Source organism: Drosophila navojoa, chromosome X (genome assembly GCF_054131105.1).
Source record: "Drosophila navojoa isolate 15081-1374.11 chromosome X, UAZ_NAV_1.0, whole genome shotgun sequence".
NCBI lineage: Eukaryota > Metazoa > Arthropoda > Insecta > Diptera > Drosophilidae > Drosophila > Drosophila navojoa.
Genome location: NC_142895.1, coordinates 32,581,926 through 32,590,574, shown reverse-complemented (window position 1 = coordinate 32,590,574; position 8,649 = coordinate 32,581,926). Strand labels below are relative to the sequence as shown.

Genomic DNA, 8,649 nt, shown 5'->3' with positions numbered 1-8,649 from the left:
CCGTCCGTCCGTCCGTCCGTCTGTCCGTATGTATGAACGCGTCGATCTCAGAAGATATAAGAGCTAGAGACTTCAACTTTTTTTTAAAATGTCCGTATATATCGCGCGCATATCGAGTTTATCACTAAAAAACGATAACTCATTCCGATACTTTTTTATCGATAAAAACCCTTATCGAAGATCAGTTAAAATATTATATCTCCTAAATCTTTCAGGCTAGAGTCTCCAAATTTAAAATGTATATTAAGATGAATTTTATACAATTTCGGTTTTTGTTAAAATTTACCCCCACCCCTAAATCCACCCCCTCACCCTCAACTTTGTAAAAGTCGTATATCAAATACTAGTGACTTGTGCTTCGGTATACACATACATTTTAACATTATGATTACGTTCTGAAAGTTTCATTTCGATCGTACGTCTAGAAATTAAATTATTCAACAAATAAGTTCTGATTATATTGCCAACACTGCAGCGCAACCCAAGCGCAATCGCCTGTATATGTGCTCGTGTGTGTGTGCTTGTGTTTGTTTGCTGCCTGTGTGTGTGTGTGCTTGTGTTTGTTTGTTTGCGTATGTATGTGTGCGTGTGTATGTGCGAATTATTATTGAAATATCAGTTGCTTGTAGGGTTCAGGGGATCTCGTAGTCGAGCAGTCTCGACTAGAGCTTTCTTACTTGTTTAGTATTAAATTTATGATTTTTTTTTTTCAATATTGATTAACATACTTATTACAAATATAGTGTTACTGACAATGCGTTCTTTTTCGCAATTTTGTTTTTTGTTTTTTTTTTTTTTTGTATTCTTTGCTATTTTCTAATATTAGGTATTAATATTTTGGATTATTTTAGATGTTCAAATATCAATTCTGAAAAGGTGATGTTAGGTTAAATACATTTTTCAAAATGTTTTAATAATAGTAATGGTAATTTATTTCCATTTATTTATTTATTTTATTTTATTTATTTATTTTTTATATTTATTTATTTATTTTATTTTTTTAATTTATATTTTTTTATTGATATGTGGAGTAGGGATATGTGGAATCAATTGTCATCAGTATGAGTCGTACGAACAAGTTCAGGAGGCCTGGTGTGATAGTTAGAGTCATTAATAACCTTCTTACGCATAAATTGATTTTTATGATGAATAAACTTCCTTCCTCTGTTTAATTCGCTAAAGTTTTTCTCATCAACAGCCTTAATTTCGGCAGTTTTCTTGAATGGGTTTTGGGGTTTGCCTTTCAATATTGGTGCTTTTTTATATTTTGTATTGACTTCAAAAGATTTTCTATTTTCATTGACTTTATTAATTTTTTGTGTTTTTAAGACTTGATTACTGTATGCAGGGGTGCCTGCAAAAATAAACAAATGGGCTGGTGTTCTACCTGTGCTATTGTGTTTAATTTTATGATTATAAATGAATAGGATAGTTTCGATTTTCATCTGCTTTTCTTCAACGTAAGTATCAGTATTTATTAGTCTAATACGCTCGTTTAAGGTTTTGTGAAATCGCTCAATGTCCGCAACCCCTGTCTTTATTGATGCTAATTCTAATTTAACCTCCTCCGAAGTCAACCATTGTTTAATTGCGTTACTTGTGAAAGCTGAGTCTCTGTCTGCTTTGAGTGTTATCGGCTTGCCCATTTGAGTAAATACTTGTAATAGTGCAAATGGGGCGTTTGTATTTCTGTGTTCTTTTTTCGACAATTGGCAAACATCGCATTGATTAATAATGTTTTGTATCAATTTACCAGAATCTGGGAAATAATAACTTTCTTTGAAAAGTCTTAACATTTTTTCTATGCCAGGGTGGATAAGCTTAATATGCTATAATAATGCTCTTACAATGGAAGTTTTTTGGTCATGGACTATCTCCTTGTAAGCTTTTTGGATGATGAAAAAGTCGGGATCACTTTCAATATAGAGTGCACTGGATTTAGCAAAAAAGTGGTCTATTAATAATTGCTTTGCAGATTCGAAAGTTATCTCTTTATAATTTATTATAATTTTTTGTTTTTTTGAAATATTGTTTTATTTTAACTGAAATATTGTCTGCTTTAACCATGATTACTTGTCGAGAGTAATGATTTAGAGCTTTTTCCGTTAAAGGGATTAAGAATGAACTATCCTCTTCCGCACTATGTACAGTTGCACAAGTACTTCCTAACATTACTTCTTCGTGTTGTGATTGAATACGTGAAAGCGCATCGGCTACATAATTGGTTTTTCCTTGGATGTATTTTATTGTAAAATCGTATTCTGATAGGCGAATTTTCCACCTTTGGAGTTTCATGTTGGGATCTTGTATTGAGTGAAGCCAAACCAATGGCTTATGATCACTTAATACCTCGAAAGTCCTACCAAATAAATAGGGCCGAAAGTATTTTGTTGCCCAAACAATGGCCAATAATTCCCTCTCAATGGTGCTATAGTTTTGTTCGTGATCGTTTAGTGTTCGACTAGCGAAACAAATAGCTTTACCTTCTTGTGACAAAACAGCACCTATTGCTACATTACTAGCGTCAGTTGTGACTTGAAACAATTTTTTGAAATCAGGGCAAACAAGTATTGGGTCACTTGAAATTAGAATTTTTAATTTTTCAAAGGCCTGGAGATAAGCTTCGTTTTTTAAATCAATTTTATTTCCTTTTTTAAGACAATTGGTAATAGGTTTTGCAATTTGTGCGAAATTTGGGATAAATTTCCTATAGTAGCCGCATAATCCAAGAAATGATTTTATTTCTTTTGGACTCTTGGGAAGAGGGAAATATTTAATTGATTTTATTTTATCTTCATTGGGCTTGATGCCATATGGGCTTATAATATGATATGGTATATATGGTTTGATTAGTAAAGCTTAAGATTTGGCCTTCGCGATACTGAATGTCAATAAACTGTTTTAAAAGCTTCAGCAAATTTGCCCGTTCTTCTTCATTGAGGTGATCGAGTCGGTATTGAGGCTGCTCGGCTATTGGATTTTCAATTGCGTAAGTAAGCTCTGGAGTAATTGTGAAATTTTAATTGTTGTCAGGAACATCAAGTTTGTGAGAAATTGTTTTATTGTTTATTATAATTTGATCTCTGGAATAATCGATAATTGAATTAGTTGCCTTAAGAAAATTGCGTCCTAATAATATATCATAATAGTGTGAAAATGGAAATATGTAAAAATGCTGTTCTACTGGGAAAAGTTCATTAGGTTGAACAGTAATTAGTTCGTTCAAATTCACCACTCGCAATGCACGAACTGCTGTAGGCTTTAATGTTATGGGTAGGTTAAAGAAATTCTGGTGCATAATATTAATTGAACTACCTGTATCAATTAGACAACGACAGAGTTTATTATTAAATTTTCGGCATTATCTTCATCTGGTTGTTGGTATGGATGATTAAGATTCTGATGGTCGGTTTCGCAATAAGGTTCGTTACCATTATTTAGATATTCGCAACTTTGATAATAGTATTGATCAATCGGCATTTCTATATGTTGGTAATCATCAATTTCCATCCTTTGATGGCCACTTGTACTTTCACGTTGGCGCTTTTGAGGTTGAGTTAAATTTGGTATCGAATAAACTTGACTTGACTTTCTATGGGCATCACTTTGTTGAGCTTGTACGAGTTTTTGTTGAAATTCTTTAAATATTTGTGGGTTTTGTGATGGTAAAGAGGATAGTAAAGAAGGTCGTCCCTGATTAAATGTGTTCTGTCGGACATGGTGCGGTATAAGATATTGATTGCTGACAATTTCGTTAGTTTTTTGCTGAGATGGACTATTATTGTATGAATTCATTTTAGTATTATTTATTTCTTTATTAGAAGGCCTATCAGGATTGATATTTGAATTTGATTTCCTACTATTTTGTACGAGAATTAAGTTTACATTATCTTCATACATGCCTTCTTGTTGGGCAACACATTTTAACTTAGAAATACTAGATATATCATGACGTGCTAAAATCATGAACATACGATCAGGTAATTTTTTATTTATTACATTCTTTAGTGTTTCGTTCATAGCTTGTGTATAATAAAAGTTGTTTACTTCATCATTTTCTAATGCTAATTTGTTTACAATTATGCTGGCTTTGATTTCGAGCTCTTCTACAAACTTACGCAAGCTACCCTGGAAATTAGTATTATAGAGACGGCGAAGCAGCTCCTCGAAAGATATGTGCGGTTTGTACTCGTTGATTAAAGCTGCCCTTAGGGATTTCCAGTTGCTGACACCTTGAAGTCCTACTGCCCTTTGTGCTTGGATACCCAGCAACACCTCTGTCGCTCCAAAGATTATGCTTTGCTGTCTGAGATCATGTGTTGGATAAAGAGCAAGCAGATAATCCAGTCGACGAATAAACGGCCCCAGAGTATCTTCTTGGCCCTCGAATGTTGGAATTTGTTTTAATTGCATTAACAATTGATTGAGTTGGCCTTCAGTAAGCATATTTGTGCTACTCCCAGTTGAAGGTAGTTGGTTATGGTTTTCAGTCAGCGACATAATTTATTTATTTATTTTTTTTATTACGTGGTCAAATTTTCACTCACGATTTAAATAAGGTTCTTATGCGGATACGGTGGTTTCCACTCAATAATTTTTGTTTGAAATGTTTGTGGCAGTTGATTATAATTTAACTGACGCACTTTTTCACTGTCTTTTATTGATTCCGCACAATTGGGCGATGGTACTAGTATTTAACCAATCAAATAAAATGACTTTATAGAGTTTATGTTTTCCGCGCGTATCCTACCGGCTGCGCCAATTACATTTTTAAACAATGCGGTTAGTTAAATAGAAATATAACTTTATTTTAATAGCATTGGAGTTGAACAAGTTTCTTCTTATGATGCAAATTTACAACTGACTCTAATTCTAAGCTTACAATGCAATGCGTCGGCGTTGACAGCTATAAAGCTCCAGCATGGGATGACATTGGCGTTACAAAGCTCTAGGTGGCGTGATCATGCAGTTACCTTTCTTGTAAAAGCTTTAAGTGGCGTGATTCTGCCGTAACTTTGCTTGCGAGCTTTGAGAGTCGTAAGATTAAGCTACAGAGTGGCTTAAGGGAGATTATAAGAGAAATTATGTATGCATACCAAATACTCTAATTGTTGGAGTATGATGAATACGTAACTATATTATATATCGATCTATCCATTAATTATTATTGCTTTATACAAAATATCTAATTGAGCAAATAATAATACTCCTAACGAGTTTATTTAGGTCTTGCATCAAAAAAATTACATTGGCTTTCGTTTGCTCGTTATTTGTGGGAAGAGTATGAAAGCGTTGGTACGCATAAAGAATATGTATTCGCTACGACATTGTAACGGCATATATGCCGTTGGTCGACCGTCCGGCCTGCACACATACGATGACATTGCTCTTCGTTTTTTATGCCCTGAACCCATTGAAAATGGAAAATCAGGGTATAATGGTTTTGTGTAAAAGTATGTAACGGGCAGAAGGAATCATCGTAGACCCCACAAAGTATACATATTCTTAATCAGCACGACGAGCTGAGTCGATATAGCCCTGTCCGTCCGTCCACCCACACATTCAAAGTCCTTTGCTACAGGAATGTGCTTTTGTGAGCGTGCGGCGCGAAAGTCAATTTTTTCTCAGTATTTTCGTCAGTCGTTAGTTACTGTCCCGTTTTACATGTATGTAAACTATTCTTGCTGCGTGAGGAATATTGTAAGTTTGTATGCTCATAATCCGTGTACATTGCCTTGTGACTGCCATGGGCTTTTAATTGTGCGATTATTTAAACAAGTGGATCAAAGCATTGTAATTTACCCAGTAATTTTGACTGGAAAAAAGCTAAAATATTCAAAAAAAATTTCGCAAGGAAATATTTTGGTAAATTTAAATAAAGCGTCAATGCAGTTCCAACTTTAAATTTATGCAGCTCAAACTTTCTTTCAAATAATAGTGCAGACGTAAGTGATGACATTTATTCAATAGACATTCAGGAAGAATATATTACTCCTTATAGTTACCAAAAGAAAAGTTTAGAAAAAGTAGTGAATGGCTTTGTGAAGCCATCTGACCCAGAGCAGCAGCATCAGATCAGCAATATTCAAAATTAAAGTGAGAATTGAGAATTGTTTTTGCTTTTTTGCCAAATCACAAGTAGTGCTGCCGTTTTCCTCACTCCTTGATGTCCGGCCGTGGGATCGTCGTGGCACTCTCTCATCACTCTGCTCCTCAAACTGCTTGGGATGCAGAGCTTCCATGGGATAAAATCCTCCTCGTCTATCCGATGACCTAAATTCCGATCTAACTGCCCGTTCTCCTCCACGTAATCCTGAAACTTCTCAGGCTCCTTTACGATACTTTCACGCATCCTATTTATCCACCCGCAAGGAGGATCATTTTCCACGGCCTGCTGACAACTGCATAGGGGTTGCCGGACAACTACATTTAAGCTCCCTCGACGATAACGTATGTTGAATTGATATTGCTGCCACTCTAGCGCCCATCGAGCAATCCTGCCCGTGGGACTTTCTATGGAGTTGAGCCATTTCAATGCCAGGTGATTCTTGACCACGTCGAATCTGTAGCCCTCCAGGTAACAACGCATCTTTCGGATCGCCCAAAGGATTGCGAGGCACTCCTTTTCTGTGGCCGAGTAGTTCAGCTCGGCCTTCGATAGCATTCGACTGGCGTAGGCTATCACCCGTTCTTGACAACACAGCACGGAGGCCGTAGTCGCTGGCGTCGGACTGCAACACAAATTTGGCCGAGAAGTCGGGACAGGCCAGAATAGGCGCGGTCGTCAAACTTTCCTTGAGCTTCTGCAATGCCTCCTCCTGCTCCTCGCTCCAGATCCACTTCTGACCTTTCTTGGGAAGTTTCGTCATCGGTTGTACCAACGACGCGAAATTTAGTACGAATTGTCTGTAGCAGGATGCCATCCCAAGGCAGTGCCGAAATGAGGCTGGAAACTTCAAAACAATGAATGAGGCCATAGCCAAATATTATCATTTTTGATAAAATAGTAGAGCCTTCAGTTTCCGAATACAACAGTCCGATATTACTGGTACCCAAAAAAGGCTTACCAGGTTCAGATAAAAAACGATGGCGATTAGTAATAGACTGTCGTCAAATTAATAGAAAGCTATTATCTGACAAATTTCCACTTCCGAGAATTGATATTCTTGACCAACTAGGGAGAGCTAAATATTTCTCATGTCTAGACTTAATGTCTGTCATCAAATAGAGTTAAAACAAGTAAGAAGACTCTAGTCGAGACTGCTCGACTAGGAGATACCCTGAACCCTCCAGTCTGATATTCCAATCACTCTGCACCTTTTTTAGGCACACATACATACACACGCACGTATTAGAACGCGCTCTGCTAATTGCGCAGTAAGCAGCGCTTGGGCTGCGCTGCAGAGTGTTCAATATTAAACGAATTTATTTGTTGAAAAATTTATTTTCTAGACGTCCAATCTTAATGAAACTTGCAGAACATACTCATAATGTTCAAATGAATGTACATTCCAAAGCACAAGTCTCTACTACTTGAAATACGCCTTTTACAAAGGTGATGGTGGGGGGTAGATTTAGGGGTGGGGGGTAAATTTGACCAAAAACCGAAATTATATAAAATACACATCATTGTACATTTAAAATTTAGATGCTCTAGCTCTAAAGGTATAGTAGATATAATTAAATAACTAGCTTTCGATAAGGTTTTTAATCTATAATAAAACATCGGTAGTAGTTATATGATATACACGGACCTAGGAAAAAATTTCAAGTCTCTAGCTCTTATATATTCTGAGATCGACGCGTTCAGACATACGGACGGACGGACGGACGGACAGACAGACGGACAGGGCTAAATCGACTCAGCTTGTCGCCCTGATCAAGAATATACATACTTTGTGAGGTCTGCCACGCCTCCTTCTGCCTGTTACATACATTTTAACAAAACCATTATACCCTGATTTCCCATTTTCAATGGGTTCAGGGTATAAACATTAAGAGTAGCGCTACTCAAGCCGGTGACCCTAATAAATAATAGTAAAGATCAAGAAGCGATACTGTTTACATACCATGATGATCCAATTCAAGGAGGTCATTCAGGCAATACAAAAACTTTGGCCAAAGTAAAAAGACATTATTATTGTAAAAATATGACACGTCATATCAAAGAGTACATTAAGAAATGTCCAAAATGCCTAAAATCAAAAGTAACAACAAACATAAAGACCCCAATGACAATAACGGAGACCCCGATACATGCTTTTGACAGAGTGATAGTAGACACTATAGGTCCACTACCACGTTCGGAAAATGGCAATGAATATGCAGTTACGTTAATATGTGATTTAACAAAATACTTAGTAGCAATTCCAATTCCGAATAAAAGTGCAACAACTGTTGCCAAAGCTGTGTTCGAAAATTTTGTTTTGAAGTACGGTCCAATGAAGACGTTCATTACGGACATGGGAACAGAATATAAAAACTCCATTATAAATGACTTGTGCAAATATTTGAAAATAGACAACATAACGTCTACTGCACACCACCACTAGACCTTAGGGACAATAGAACGAAGTCATCGAACATTCAACGAATACGTTCGTTCATACATATCTGCGGACAAAGCTGATTGGGATGTTTGGATACAAT

The 8,649-nt window shown here is 36.3% G+C and overlaps 1 long non-coding RNA gene across 1 annotated transcript in view; it reads left to right on the top strand.

The window, feature by feature from the left end:
• LOC149090874 (uncharacterized) overlaps positions 1–8,519 on the top strand; it is a 74,479-nt gene extending 65,960 nt beyond the window's left edge. The window contains exon 2 of the long non-coding RNA XR_016197484.1: positions 7,231–8,519. This is a non-coding gene — a long non-coding RNA (uncharacterized LOC149090874). The remainder of the gene's footprint in view (positions 1–7,230) is intronic.
• The last annotated feature ends 130 nt before the right edge of the window (positions 8,520–8,649 follow it).